The sequence below is a fragment of the Papio anubis genome, chromosome 13 (assembly GCF_008728515.1).
Source record: "Papio anubis isolate 15944 chromosome 13, Panubis1.0, whole genome shotgun sequence".
NCBI lineage: Eukaryota > Metazoa > Chordata > Mammalia > Primates > Cercopithecidae > Papio > Papio anubis.
This window is the reverse complement of record NC_044988.1, coordinates 3,314,776-3,330,752: the sequence shown is the minus strand read 5'-3', so window position 1 is coordinate 3,330,752 and position 15,977 is coordinate 3,314,776. Positions and strand designations below refer to the sequence as shown.

The 15,977-nt window shown below is 39.6% G+C and overlaps 1 long non-coding RNA gene and 1 pseudogene across 2 annotated transcripts in view; both read left to right on the top strand.

The window, feature by feature from the left end:
• LOC110741483 overlaps window positions 1-15,977 on the top strand; it is a 143,465-nt gene that overhangs the window by 25,788 nt on the left and 101,700 nt on the right. The gene's annotated exons all lie outside the window — the stretch shown is intronic.
• On the top strand, window positions 14,122-15,656 carry LOC100999901 (annotated as a pseudogene). The gene has a single exon (XR_001895470.3). The product of XR_001895470.3 is annotated as an ATP synthase subunit alpha, mitochondrial pseudogene (transcript).

Here is a 15,977-nt window from a genome sequence, read left to right as displayed (position 1 = left end):
GCAATAGGTCAGGCTTTAAAAATAAATATAAGACTATAAAAGATGTATGTCTTATATCCTACCATGGTAAATGGGGCAATGGTAAAGGAGAATGCAGAGAGGCCGCCTCCTCGTGTACAGAATTTCTATTACTGATTTATTATTGTCTCACACACATCAACCCTTGAGGCAGGAAAGGTGTGTTCATAGAAAGCAACTTACCAGTGACCATGCCAGGAACGTTCAAATATACTTCACTATGACATGGTAAGAATACAGTAATATTAATATAACATTGACAGGAATTCAGTAAAGTTAGAAATCTGATAATAGTAACAACCATCATTAATTAATGAGTCCTTGTTATATACCAGGCACTGTGTTAGTGCTCTCTGTCTTTGTTTCTCTCTCTCTCTCTCAGAAACCACACATATTCATATATATTTGTATAAAATGATCATACAATTCCAGCAGCCACATAAAAGTTTGGAAGCATTTTCCCTCTTTCCTCTTTTTGAAGAAATGGGGAAACACAGGCACAGACAAATACGGAAACTTTACAGCATTCACGCAGAGGATGCAGAATGGAGCCTGAATTAAAATGCTCCCTTGGATAGAAGAGGCTTCATTCTTCTTTCTAGAAAGACTGTGGTGAAGGTCCTGGATTGTGACAAATATGCTATTTCCTCTAAACCCAGACTCCCTCCTCTTCAAGTAGTTTGAACCCTCTTTCCTACCCCGAGACCTGTAGATTATGCCTCCATCTCTCCCATCCTTGCTCTCCACTCAAAACGTAAGCTGCTGTCTTGGTTCTTTCTGTTAGTCCATCCTGCCTCCTAAATGTCTCCACCATAATCTCTCTGGAACACCATTCCATTCTCATCAACTCCCTCCACATCCTCTACCTCATACACCTTGACTTAAGTGAGGCTTCTATAAAGACACTGTCCACCTCCCACATCCAGCAATTGCAAAGGGATGCTTCTCAGAGTTGGAGGCTTCTTGGGGTTGGGAGGAGAGGCCAGTGTTCTCCACCCTCGGTGCAGTTCCAGACCATTCCTCCTATGTAACAAACCCTTTCCCTTGAGGCTGACAACATCCAGCCATGTGACCCTGTACTTCTTTCTCACACTCGTTTGCTTTTACTGAAGACATTGAAGCTTTTTCTATATTCCAAGTTTCACCATCATTTTTGTATCTGGCACATAGTAGTTGCTAAATTATATTATTAATAAATTCACAATCATTATTCTTAATAAATTATGTGTGATATACTCACGATTCATGGTGAAATGACTGTGAATCTCAAGACGAGAGTTGAAAAGGACAATGAGGACACCCCTTTCCATACTCTGAACTCTAAGTTGCATGATCTTGTCAATCTCAGGATTGTCAGCCATCCACTTTCACAGCCAAATCCTAGACATGCTGGAACTTTGAAATATTAAATTATAATACCACATACATACACACTTACTCCAAACCACATTCCTCCAGCCATCACTCGTCACCTCCACTCTGCCTTTCTTCATTTTATTGTAAAGAATGAATTGGGTTATTGTGACAATCTTTATCAGTATTCCCATTACTCTACTACTTTGTCTTTCTACTGTACGTCCCGTGGAAAAAGATTTCACATCACAATCCACCAGACTGTCTTCTGATCTCCTCCTACACAAACAACTCTCCTACAGATGGAGAAACTCATATAACTGCATTAAAAGTTCGTTTGAAAGGCATAGTTGCCAAATTCAATTGGAATACCACCTGGTATTTCTATATTTTCCTGGGCAACTTTCTCTTTCACTTCCCACGAGCATATTTCAAACCTCTATTGTGGTTTAGTTTTCTTTATCACATCACTATATGAAAGTGTAATTCATTTATTCTGCACTTACTTATTAGACATCTGTAATGTGCCAGGCAAAGGGTGCTAGGTATTATGGCAGAAAAAAGTATAACATTTGTCTTTGTTCCCTCTCACTTCTGCCTTCATTCCTGAAAGCACTCACCTATGTCTGTGCCCACCTTGCCAAGGGGAAGAGATATCTCCCTCCGTGCCCAACCATTCTACCTGTACTCTGTTAGCTCAGCCGTTAGCTCAGTTAGCTTATTCCTCTCCCTCTCTCCACTACCTGAAAATTCTCCAGGTAGTGGAGCATTTTCCCAGCTCTTCTCCAGCAGCACTTACACTTATTTCTGTCCTATCTTTAACCAATCAATATGACCACTCTCAACCATATGTTTGCTTCTAAGTATTTCCCTATATCTTCTAATTTCTTCAGACCCGCGGTACAGTTGCCACGCTCCCCTCCTGGTTCATTTCATTCTCTCTCCAGCCTCCTGCAGTTTGGCATCTTCACTCTTGTACTGCAGTGTTTCCTGCCAGGGTCAACAAAGCCTCTTTATTGGAAAATGCACTGGGCACTTACTTTCTTCAGTCTTTGAAGTCTGCAGGCATTTCTTTTCTTTTCTTTTCTTTTTTTTTTTTTTTTTTTTTTTTTTCAGATGGAGTCTCACTCTGTCTCCCAGGCTGGAGTGCAGTGGCGCGACCTCGGGTCACTGCAAGCTCCACCTCCCAAGTTCACACCATTCTCCTGCCTCAGCCTCCCGAGTAGCTGGGACTACAGGCGCCCGCCACCACGTCTGGCTAGTGTTTTGTATTTTTAGTAGAGACGGGGTTTCACTGTGTTAGCCAGGATGGTCTCGATCTCCTGACCTCATGATCTGCCCACCTCGGCCTCCCAAAGTCCTGGCATTACAGGCGTGAGTCACTGCGCCTGGCCAACAGGTATTTCTTTTTTTTGTGGGTTGGGGGAGACAGAGTTTCGCTCTTGTTGCCCAGGCTGGAGTGCCATCGTGCAATCTCAGATCACTGCAACCTCTGCCTCCCGGGTTAAAGCTATTCTCCTGCCTCGCCCTCCCGAGTAGCTGGGATTACAGGTGCCTGCCACCACGCCTGGCTAATTTTTGTATTATTAGCAGAGACGGGGTTTCACCATGTTGGCCAGGCTGGTCTCGAACCCCTGACTTCAGACGATCTACCTGCCTCAGCCTCCCAATGTACTGGGATTACAGGCATGAGCCACTATGCCTGGCCAGGCATTTCTTTCTATAAACCATGTACCCTGCCTCTGGCCCACCCGAGTCTCCTGGTCTTTTCCCACTCACCTCTATGGTCAGTTACTCGGCCTGTCATGACATGCGATGCTCCTCCAGGTTCGTTCTTCTCTCCTTAAAGTTTGTAGGTTCCATGAATGGCATCATTTACTCCCTCAAATCCAAGTACATATTTTATTTGTGTGAATCCCCAATAAGTAAGTTCCTATGGACAGAGGCTGTGCACGTTCGTTGTTTTAGTCCTGACGCCTATCACAGCGTGCCTGACAACCCAGTACCCAGCAATACAGAAAAATGCACAGACTGAATAATACAAGTTGTTGTAACCAGGACGACCCATTGAAAGTGGAGTGTATTCTTTCACTCAGTATTCACTGGGAATGGACTATACACGAGTTCCACTGCTTGGGTTGGGAATTCAGTGAAGAGCAAGAAAGACAAACTCTCTAGCCCCTGGGACTTACATTGTAGCAAGGGAGATAGTCATTAAACATATATACTATATATGGTGTCAGACAGTGACAAGTGCCATGAAGAAAATAAAGCAGGGAAGGGAGTTAGAGAGGGATAGAAGGTAAAAGTGGGCCAGCTACTCAAGGCAGTCTGGGAAGGAAGGCTTTTTGGTGGCATTAACCCTGAAGATATGGATGTAATGAGAAAAGCCCTAGCGGCTATTTGAAAGAAAACCATTTGAAGAGGAGGAAATGGTAAGTACGGTGAAGTGGGAAAGGCTTTGGGATATTTGAGGAGCAGGAATCAGGCCAAAGGGATTGGAGCTGAAGTTCTGATTCTAGATAGAATATAGGAGGCAGTGGCACTGCATCACTCCCACTGGAACAAGTCGTTCCAAAAGTAAAGAAATTGAAAATGTAGTCGTTTTAAAGATATCAGAGAACTGTGGTGGATAGATGATTAGATGGACTACAAGTGAAGTTGAGATGACTCCCTATTTCAGGTTTCTGTTCAGACTTGCCCTAAGCTGAGGTGTTTTGCCAGGGGAAAGAGAAGACAATAGAACTTACTTTCTATGTAGCTTCATTGAAGTATGACTCATGCACCATACAATTCACTCATATAAAATTAACAATTCAATAGTTTTTAGTGTTTTAGAGATATGTGCAACCATCACCACAGTCAACTTTTGAACATTTTTATCACCTCAGAAATAAAAGCCATGGCCGGGCGCAGTGGCTCACGCCTGTAATCCCAGCAGTTTGGGAGGCCGAGGTAGGCGGATCACCTGAGATGTTCGAGACCAGCCTGGCCAATATGGTGAAACCCCATCTCCACTAAAAATACAAAAATTAGCCAGGCGTTGTGGCACGTGCCTGTAGTCCCAGTTACTCCGGAGGCTGAGGTAGGAGAATTGCTTGAACCGTGTACTCCAGCCTGGTTACAGGGAAAGACTCCGTCTTAGGAAAAAGAAAAAAGAAAAAAAAGCCACATGCTTTAGCTATTACTTCTTGTCTTCCTAAGCAGTAGCTAGGCTACTTTCTCCCAGTAGGTTGTCCTATTGTGGACATTTCATATGAGTGGAGTCAATAACATGTGGTCTTTCGTTACTGACTTCTTTCAGTTAACAATGTTTTCAGGGTTCTCCATGTTGTGGCATGTATCAGCTCCTCTTTCCTTTTTTTGTGAGTAAAGAAAAAACAAGATTTAACATTTTAACCACTTTCAAGTGTACAGTACAGTACTGTTAACTTTATGCAAGTTGTTGTGCAATAGGTCTCTGTAACTTTTCCATCTTGCAAAATGGAAACTCTATACCCATGGAAAAACTCCCAATGGAAACTCTATACCCGTGGAAAAACTCCCCGTTTCCCCCTCTCCCCAGCTCCGGTGCTCACATTCTACTCTCTGTTTCTGTGAATTTGATTACTTTAGACAACGTATACATAGGGAATCAGGCAGCATTATTCCTTTTATGGCTAACATATTTCATGTAGCACAATGTGCTCAAGGCTTATCCATGTTGTAGCATACGATAAAATTTTCTTCTTTCTTTAGGCTGAATAATATTCCAGTGAATACATGATTTATACATTAATGTATAAATACGTGTTTATATGCTAATTTGTCAGGAGATATTAGTGTTCTTCCAACTCTTGGCTATTATGAATAATACTGCAATAAAGATGAATGTGCAAATATCTTTTCAAAATCCTACTTAAAATTTTTTTTGTATATATTCAGAAGTGGGATTGCTGGACTATATGGTGGTTCTGTTTTAAATTTTTGGAAGAACTTCTGTTTTCCATAGTGGCTACACCATTTTACATTGCCACCAACAGTGCACAACGGTTTCAATTTCTCTATATCCTTGCCAGTATTTCTTAGTTTCTGTTTCTCTTTTGTTTTTTGATAGTGATCTCGCTAAGAGATGTGAGGGGACATCTCGCTGTGGTTTGATTTGCATTTCTCGGATTAGTGATAGTGAACATATTTTCATATGTTGGCCATATTGATGTCATCCTTAAAGAAATGTCTATTCAAGTCCTGTTAATAGGGTTTTTTTTTTTTTTTTCTGTCTAGTTTTGATGTTGTTGAGTTGTAGGAATTCTTTGTATGATTGGATATTAACCCTTATCAGATACATGGTTTGCAAATATTTTCTTCCATTCTGTAGGTTGCCTTTTCACTCTCTTCATTATTTCCTTTCTGTGCAGAAGATGTGAAGTTTGATTTAATTCCATTTGTATATTTTTGCTTTTATTTCCTCTGCTTGTGGTGTCATATCCAAGAAATCATTGCCAAATCCAATAACATGAAGCTTCTCCCTATATTTTTATCTTACTATATAATTTTATAATTTTATAAATTTTAGTTTTATAATTATACTTTTATAAATTACAGTTTTATAATTTTAGGTCTTACATTTAGGTCATTAATCCATTTTGACTTGTTTGTTGTTTTGAGGCAGGGTCTCTGTCTGACAACCAGGCTGGAGTGCAGTGGCATCATCACAGCTCACTGCAGCCTCAACCTTCTGGGCTCAAGCAATCCTCCCGCCTCACCCCCCACCTCTCCCAGTAGGTGGCACTACAGGGTGCGCGCCACCACACCCAAGGAATTTTTTTCATTTTTTGTAGAGACAGGGGTCCTCAGCGTTGCCCAGGGCTCGAGCTATCCTCCCGCCTCAGCCTCCCAAAGTGGTGAGATTACAGGCGTGAGCCACTGCACCTAGCTGTTAATTCATTCTGAAATGATTTTTGTGTATAGGTACAGGAAGGTAAGGGTCTAACTTCATTATTTTACATGTGAATATCAAGTTTTCTCAGCACCATTTGTTGAAGACACTATCTTTTCCTCATTGTATAGTCTTGATGCCTTTATGGAAGATTATTTGACCATATATGTGGGAGTTTATTTCTGGGCTCTCTATCCTGGCCCACTGGTCTACACGTGTGTCTTTATTCCAGTATTATGCTGTTTTGATCATTGTAGCTTTACACTGTTTTTTGAACTTGAGAAGTGTGAGACCTCTAGCTTTGTTTTTCTTTCTCATAATTGTCTTGACTATTTGGAATACTTGAGATTCTTAATGAAGTTTGGAATTTTTTTCTATTTCTGCAAAAAAATGAGATTTTTTTATCTCAAATTATTTAATTATCTACAAAAAAAAAATAAGATTTTTATACGGACTGCACCGAATCTGTAGATTTGGAGGGTAGTATGAGCACTGTAACCATATTCTTTTCCAATCCAGGAACATAGGATGTCTTTATATTTATTTCTGTCTTCATTAATTACTTTCAGCAATATTAAGAGCATTCAGTATACAGGTCTTTTGCATCTTTGGTTAGGTTTATTCCTAAGTATTTTATTCTTTTTGATGCTGTTGTAAAGGGGACTTAAAAACATTTCCTTTTCTGATTATTTATTCTTAGTGTCTAGAAATGCAACTGATTTTTGTATGTTGATTTTGTTTCCTGCAACTTTACTGAATTAGTTTATTAGTTGTAACAGTTGTCTGTGTGTGTGTGTGTGTGTGTGTGTGTAAAATCCTTCAGGTTTTCTACATATAGGATTATATCATCTGCAAACAGAGATAATTTTATTTCTTCTTTTCAAACTTGAATGCTTTTTACTCCTTTTTCTTGTCTAATTGCTCTGACTAGAACTTCCAGTACTGCGTTGAATAGAAGTGGCAAGACTGGGCATGCTTGCCTTGTTTCTGTTTGTAGAGGGAAAGCTTGAGTATGATGCTAGCTATGGACGTTACCTATAGGGCTTTTAATATGTTGATGTAATTTTCTTTTATTTCTATATTATTGAATGTTTTTTATCATGAAAGGGTGCTGAATTTTATTAAATGCTTCTTATTGCACTAATTGAGATGAACATGTGATTTTTTTACCTTTCTTTCAGCTAATATAGTGTATTGCACTGACTAATTTTTGTATGTTGAACCATCCTTGCATTCCAGGAATAAATAACACTTGGTCATACTGCACTGCTGAATTAAGTTTACGGTATTTTGTTGAGGATTTTTGCATCAATATTTAGCAAGATTATTGGTGTGTAGTTTTTCGTGGTGTCCTTCCTTAGCATTGGTATTAAGGTAATACCGGCCTCATAAAATGAGTTTGAAAGTATTTTTTCTTTTGAAAATATTCAGAAGAGTTTGAGAAGGAGTGATGCTAATTATTCTTTAAATGTTTGGTAAAACTCATCAGTGAAATCATCTGTTCCTGGGGCTTTTCTTCATTGAGAGATTTTTGATTACTAATTCAATCTCCTCAGTTGTAGATGTGTTCAGATTTTAATTTCTTCACAATTCAGTCTTGGTAGGTAGTATATTTCTAAGAATTTATTTCTTCTAAGTTATCCAATGTACTGGAGTATAATTGTTCATAGTAGTCTCTTGTAATCTTTTTACTTCTGTGTCCTCATTTTTAAAGTCTCATTTCTGATTTGTGTTACTTTAGACTTCTATTTTCTTAATTATTGAAAGAGTTTGTTAATTTTTTATTTTTTTAAGAAAGAAACTCATTTCATTGATTTTTCTATTGTTTTGATTTATTCTCTATTTCATTTATGTTTTCTGTAGTCTGTGACCTTCCTTTTGCTGACTGTAATCTAGGACCTTCCTTTCACTAACTTCGGATTTAGTTTATTATTCTTTTTCTAGTTCTTTGAGACACAAAATTATCTGCAATTATTGATTTTGGATCTTCTTTTAAAAATATAAACATTTACTGCCACAGTTTTGGTGTATTGTGTTTTGATTTTCATTTGCTTTAAAATACTGTTAAATAGTGATTTCTTGACTCATCAAGTTGTTCAAGAGTATATTGCTTAATTTCCACATCTTTGAGAATTTTCCAGTTCAGAGTTTTCTAGTCCAGATTTCTAGTTTCATGGTTATTAGAAAATATGGTTGGTATTCTTTCATTTTTTTTTTTTTTTTTGGAATTGTTAAAACTTGTTTTGTGTCCTAATGTGTGCTCTGTCTTGGAGACTGTTTTATGTGCAGCTGAGAAGAATGTGTATACTAACATTGGGTGGAATAATCTTTATATATCTATTAGATTCAATTTGCTTATAGTATTGTTCAAGTCCTTTATTTCCTTTTTGTTTTTCTTTCTTGTTGATCTATTTATTATTGAAAGAAGAGTATTGTATTCTCCTCCTATTTGTTTTTAATCTAATTCTTCCTCTAGTTCTATCAATGTTTGCTTCATGTATTTGGCTGCTCTGCTGTTTGATGCATATATATTTATAAATGTTGTATTGTGAATTGACACTTTTATCAATATGATGTGTATTGTTTTTCTCTTGTGACAGTTTTTAACTTAATGTCTATTTTGTCTGATATATGTATGGGCACCCTTGCTATTTTGGTTACCTCTTGCATGGTATATATTTTTCTATTCCTTCATTTTCAGCCTATGTGTGTTTTCAAAGCTAAGTGAATCTCTTGTAGGTAGCATGCATTTGGATTTTTAAAACATTGATTCTGCCACTCTGTCTTTTGATTGCATAGTTTAATCCATTCACACTTAAAGTAATTATTGATAAGGAAGGGCTTACTGTTGCAATTTTGTTAATTGTTTTCAATATGTCTTAGGGTTGTTTGTCCCTCTTTTCCTCTCTTGCTGCCTTTGTGTTTCATTGATTTTTTTTTTTGTAGTGGTACGCTTTGAGGCCTTTCTTATTTTCTTTGGTATGTCTTCTATAGCAATTTTCTCTGTATAAAACATTTTATAGCTATAACTATTTATTTAAACTAAAAATTTAATTCAATTGCATACAAAACCTCTACTCTTTTACCTCCAATTCACCTTACATTATCAATGTCACAAATTATACTTTTAATATTTTGTATCCATTAATATAATTTAATAATTATGGTTATTTTATTCTTTTATTTATACCTGATTTAAAAATGATTTGTGGACCACTATTGTAGTATGACAAGATTCTGCTTTTTTTTTTTTTGACAGAGTCTCACTCTGTCGCTCAGGCTGGAGTATAGTGGTGCAATCTCAGCTCACTGCAAACTCTGCCTCCTGGGTTCACGCCATTCTCCTGTCTCAGCCTCCTGAGTAGCTGGGTCTACAGGAACCCGCCACTATGCCCTGCTACTTTTTTTTTTTTGGGTATTTTTACTAAAGACGGGGTTTCACCATGTTAGCCAGAGTGGTCTCGATCTCCTGACCTCGTGATCTGCCTGCCTTGGCCTCCCAAAGTGTGGGAGTACAGGCGTGAGCCACCACGCCCGGCCTAGATTCTGCATTTGACTATATGTTTACCTTTACCAGAACCTTATACTTTTGTATGCTTTCAAGTTGGTATCTAGCTTTCTTTTATTTCAACTTGAAGTACTACTATTAGTAATTCTAGCAAGGCAGGTTAATGGTGATGAACTTCTTCAGCTTTTGTTTATCTGGGAAGGTCTTTATTTCTCCTTCATTTTTGAAGGGCAGATTTGCTCTGTATTCTTAGTTGGCAATTTTCTTTCTCTTTCAGCCCTTTGAATATACTACCCCATTCCCTTTCAGTCTGGAATGTTCCTGCTGATGAGTTTGCTGATAATCTTATGAGAGTTCTCTTGTATATAAGTCACTTTTCTCTTGCTGCTTTCAAGATTCTCTGTCTTTGACTTTTGACTAATTATAATGTGTCATGGTGTTGGATCTTTAGGTTCATCTTAGATAGAGGCCTTCAAGCTTCTGAAATTTGGTTGTCAGTTTCCTTTTTCAGATTTGGGAAGTTTTCAGCCATTTCTCAAGTAAGCTCTCTGCCACAGGCTACTCTTCCTCATGCAGTCTGTGGACTCAGTTGTCATCTGCCACCACTGTCTACTTATCTTTCAACTGCCACAAATGGATTCCAAAAAAATCTCCAAAAGAAACTGTTACTATGACAAGATGGCCAACTAGACACAACCAGGAAGCTCTGCTCCCACTGAGAGAGACCAAAATATTGAGTACACCAACATATTTTGAGCCCATCTTCCGAGAGAAAATACTGAGAGTCATTAAAGAGGTGATGCAGACAACAAGGCTGAAGAGGGAGGAAGCTGGGAACCCTGCGCAGGATACTTGCGTGACAGGGCTAGTTCCCAGACCTGAATGTCTCCTGGGGAAGGGATAAGTGAAAGGATGGAGGGACAGGCCACTCTCACTGTGGACCTCTGGGATCCTAGGTACATAGAACTTCACATTCTCCATGGACATATGAGCTGCCAGGGGGATCTTCAAAGAGAGTAGGCAGAGACAGGGCTTCACTGGCACGGAGTCCAGGAGCTTTTGTACATGTGGCAGCTGTGGCAGAGCATGGCCTAGACACCCATCCCCTATGGCTCCCCATCCCCGTATAAGCAACTCTAGCCTCAGCTGATTGCTGGCCCAGGAGAGGGTGTGGCTGGCTTCCTTGTGGGACTGGGAAACTTTTTTTTTGTAGACCCTCCTGCCCACCAGCAGGACCCCTGCCTGGCCACCCTGCAGGAGGTGTGCACAGAGTAGCCTCTGCTGCTAAGCCTGGGTGCTTTGCTTTGCCTGAGTACCTTCCTGGTGGCCCGGGAGCACTTTGGATCCCCCAGAACAGCTAGGACCCAATCTCAAGGGTCTGGAGGATGAAGCTGAAATCAGTCCTAGCCCCCCAAAAACTACACAAATACATGGAAATTGAACAACTTACTCCAGAATAACGCCTCAGTGAACAATAAAATGAAGGAAGAAATAAAAAACTTCTTTGAAATAAATGAAAATAGGGACATAGCTTACCAAAATCTCTGGGACACAGCTAGAGCAGTATTAAGAGGCAAGTTTCTAGCACTAAGCACCTTCAGCAAGAAATTAGAAAGGTCTCAAATTAACAATGTACCTTTGTATCTAGAGGAACTAGAAAAAAAACAAGCCAACCCCAAAGCAAGCAGAAGATAATAAATATCTAAAATTAGAGAACTGAATGAAATTTAGACACAAAAATCCATACAAAAGATCAATGAAGCAAAGAGTTTTTTCTTCAAAAGAATAAACAATATTGGCAAGGTGCAGTGGCTCACGCCTGTAATCCCAGCACTTTGGGAGGCCGAGGCAGGAGGATCACAAGGTTAGGAGATTGAGACCATCCTGGCTAACACGGTGAAACCCCTTCTGTACTAAAAATACAAAAAAAAAATTTGCCAGGCGTGGTGGTGGGCGCCTGTAGTCCCAGCTACTCAGGAGGCTGAGGCAGAAGAATGGCATGAACCCAGGAGGCGGAGCTTGCAGTGAGCCGAGATCACACCACTGCACTCCAGCCTGGGTGACAGAGGGAGACTCCATCTCAAAAACAAAACAAAAACAAAACGAATAAACAAGATCAATAGACCACTAGCTATATTAATCAAGAAAAAAAGAGAAGATCTAAATAAATATAATCAGAAATGACAAAGAAGACATTGTAACTGGTCCCACAAAAACACAAAAGATCCTCAGAGACTGTTATGAAGAGCTCTATGTACACAAATTAAGAAAACCTAGAGAAAATGGATAAATTCCTGGAAACACACAAACTCCCAATATTGAACCAGAAAGAAACTGAAAACTTGAACAGACCAATAAGTTCCAAAATTGTATCAGTATTAAAGAAACTGCCAACCATAAAAGAAAATAAAGAAAAAGAAAAAAAAAGCCCTGGACCAGATGGATTCACAGACAAATTCTCTCAGAAATAAAAAGAAGAACTCAGACAAAAAAAGAATACCAATCATATTGAAACTATTCAAAAAAATTGAAAAGGAAGGATACCTCTCTAACTTATCCTACAAAGCCAGAATCAGTCTGATACCAAAATCTGGCAGAGACACAACAAAAAAAGAAAATTTCAGGCCAATATACCTAATGAACATAGGTGCAAAAATTCTCAACCCAATACTAGCAAACTGAATCCAGCAGCACATCAAAAAGTTAATTTACCACAATAAGGCAGGCTTTACTCCTGGGATGCAAGGCTGGTTGAACATATGCAGTCAATAAATGTGATCCACCACAGTAACAGAATTAAAAGCAAAACCATATGATCATCTCAGTAGATGCAAAAAAAGCTTTCAACAAAATCCAACATCCCTTCATGATAAAAGCCCTCAACAAACTAGGCATCTAAGGTACATACCTCAAAATAATAAGAGCCATCTATGCCAAACCCATCATACTGACCGGGCAAAAGCCAGAAGCATTCCCCCTAAGAACAAAAACAAGACAATGATGCCTACTCTCACTGCTATTATTCAATGTAGTACTAGCAATCCTAGTCAGAGCAATTAGGCAAGAGGAAGAAACAAAAGACATCCGTGGCTGGGCATGGTGGCTCATGCCTATAATCTCAACACTTTGAAAGGCCACGGCGGGCAGATCATGAGGTCAGGAGATCGAGACCACCCTGGCTAACACGGTGAAACCCTGTCTTTACTAAAAATACAAAAACAAAAACAAAAAACAAACAAACAGAAAAGACGCCACATAGTAAAAGAAGAGGTCAAATTGTCTCTCTTCACTGACAGTACGATTTTCTCTTTTTTTTTGAAACTGAGTCTCCCTCTGTTGCCCAGGCTGGAGTACACTGGCACCATTTCACCTCACTGTAGCCTCTGCCTCCTGGGTTCAAGTGATTCACCTGCCTTAGCCTCCAGAGTAGCTAGGATTACAAGCATTCACCACCATGCCTAGCTAATTTTTGTATTTTTTAGTAGAGATGGGGTTTCACCACGTTGGCCAGGCTGGTCTTGAACTCCTGACCTCAAGTGATCTGCTCGCCTTGGCCTACAAAAGTGCTGAGATTACAGGTGTAAGCCACCATGCTTGGCCACTGATAATATGATTCTATATCTAGAAAACCCTAAAGACTCTGCCAAAAGGCCCATCAAACTGCTAAATGACTTCAGGAATGTTTCAGAATACAAAAATGATGTACAAAAATCAATAGCATTTATATATATAACTGAGTACCTCAGCCTCGAAATACATTTTTGAACTATTTTTTTCCTCTCCTTCCTAATCTCAGAATGTAGCCTTGTAGTGTAAGATTCTTTGTTACGCCCTTTCCCAACAGACATATCTGTGCACAGTGCTTGCCCATCTAACTATGTGCTTGCTTAGAAATTCCAGGAGCCAATTTTGAAGCAAATCAGGCAGAGAGACCCAGCCGCAGATCTTCCCACTCAAGGGGAGTTATGCCCAAGTCAGGATGATGCAAATCAGATCTCTAGATGGGCGATGACTTGAGATAACTATGGGAACAAGACATGCAGCTATGCACTCCCTTTTCACTACTCATGTTCATATCCCCATTCCTTTTTCCTTCTTAAATCCCTTCACTCAGCCCAGAAGGCTGAGATGGCTCTTTTAAGGCTTATGCCCAGACATTCTCCCATCTGCTAGCATTTGACCAACAAAAGTTGCTTTCCTTTCACCACACCTCAGTTCTCATGCTTTGACTTCTGAGAGGAGAGCAGCTGGATTTGAGCTGGTTACATATACACCAATAATGTTCAAGCTGAGAGCCAAATCAAGAACACAATCCCATTTACAGTAGCCACACACAAAAATGAAATATCTAGGAATACAGCTAATCAAGAAGGTTAAAGATCTCTACAAACCTGACAATGTTGGTGTTGTCGTGTTTGGAAATCATAAACTAATTAAGGAAGGAGATACAGTGAAGAGGACAGGAGCCATTGTGGATGTTCCAGTTGGTGAGGAGCTGTTGGGTCGTGTAGTTGATGCCCTTGGTAATGCCATTGATGGAAAGGGTCCATTTGGTTCCAAGACCCATAGGCGAGTTGGTCTGAAAGCCCCTGGAATCATTCCTTGAATTTCAGTGCGGGAACCAATGCAGACTGGCATTAAGGCTGTGAATAGCTTGGTGCCAATTGGTCATGATCAGCGTGAGCTGATTATTGGTAATGGACAGACTGGGAAAATCTCAATTTCTGTTGACACAATCATTAACCAGAAACGTTTCAATGATGGATCTGATGAAAAGAAGAAGCTGTACTTTATCTATGTTGCTATTGGTCAAAAGAGATCCACTGTTGCCCAGTTGGTGAAGAGACTTACAGATGCAGATGCCATGAAATACACCGTTGTGGTGTCAGCTATGGCCTCGGATGCTGCCCCACTTCAGTAACTGGCTCCTTACACTGGCTGTTCCATGGGAGAGTATTTTAGAGACAATGGCAAACATGCTTTGATTATCTGTGATGACTTATCCAAACAGGCTGTTGCTTACCATCAGATGTTTCTGTTGCTCTGCCAACCCCCTGGTCATGAGGCCTATCCTGGTGATGTGTTCTACCTACACTCCCGATTGCTGGAGAGAGCAGCCAAGATGAACAATGCTTTTGGTGCTGGCTCCTTGACTGCTTTGTCAGTCATAGAAACACAGGCCGGTGATGTGTCTGCTTACATTCCAATGAATGTCATTTCTATCACTAACAGACAGATTTTCTTGGAAGCAGAATTGTTCTACAAAGGTATCCACCCTGCCATTAATGTCGGTCTGTCTGTGTCTCGTGTCGGATCTGCTGCCCAAACCAGGGCTATGAAGCAGGTGGCAGGTACCGTGAAGCTGGAATTGGCCCAATATTGTGAGGTCACTGCTTTTGCCCAGTTCAGTTCTGACCTCGATGCTGCCACTCAACAACTTTTGAGTTGTGGTGTGTGTCTAACTGAGTTGCTGAAGCAAAGACAGTATACTCCCATGGCTATTGAAGAACAAGTAGCAGTTATCCATGTGAATGTAAGGGGCTATCTTGAGAAACTGGAGCCCAGCAAGATTACAAAATTTGAGAATGCTTTCTTGTCTCATGTTGTCAGCCAGCACCAAGCCCTGTTGGGCACTATCAGGGCTGATAGAAAGATCTCAGAAGAATCAGATGCAAAGCTGAAAGAGATTGTAACAAACTTCTTGGCTGGATTTGAAGCTTAAAATCCTATGGATTCACATCAAATGCCAGTTCAGTTTTGTCATTGTTTATTCTAGTAAATTAGTTTTATTTGTGAAAGGGTTACTCTCATACTCCTTATGTACAGAAATCACGTGAAAAATAAAGATTCCATAATGTGAAAAAAAAGATCGCTACAAGGAGAACTGCCAATCACTGCTGAAAGAAATCACAGATGACACAAATAAATAAATTTTTTAAAAATTCCATGCTGATGGATTGGAAGAATCCATATTGTTAAAATGGCCATGCTGCCCAAAGCAGTTTAAAGATTTAATGTTATAACCATCAATGTCAGTTTTCACAGAACTAGAAAAAAACTATTCTGAAATTCATATAGAACCAAAAAAAAGTCCGAATAGCTAAAGCAATCTTAAGCAAAAAGAACAAGCCTGGAGGCATCACACTACCCAACTTCAAACTATACTATAAGGCTACAGTA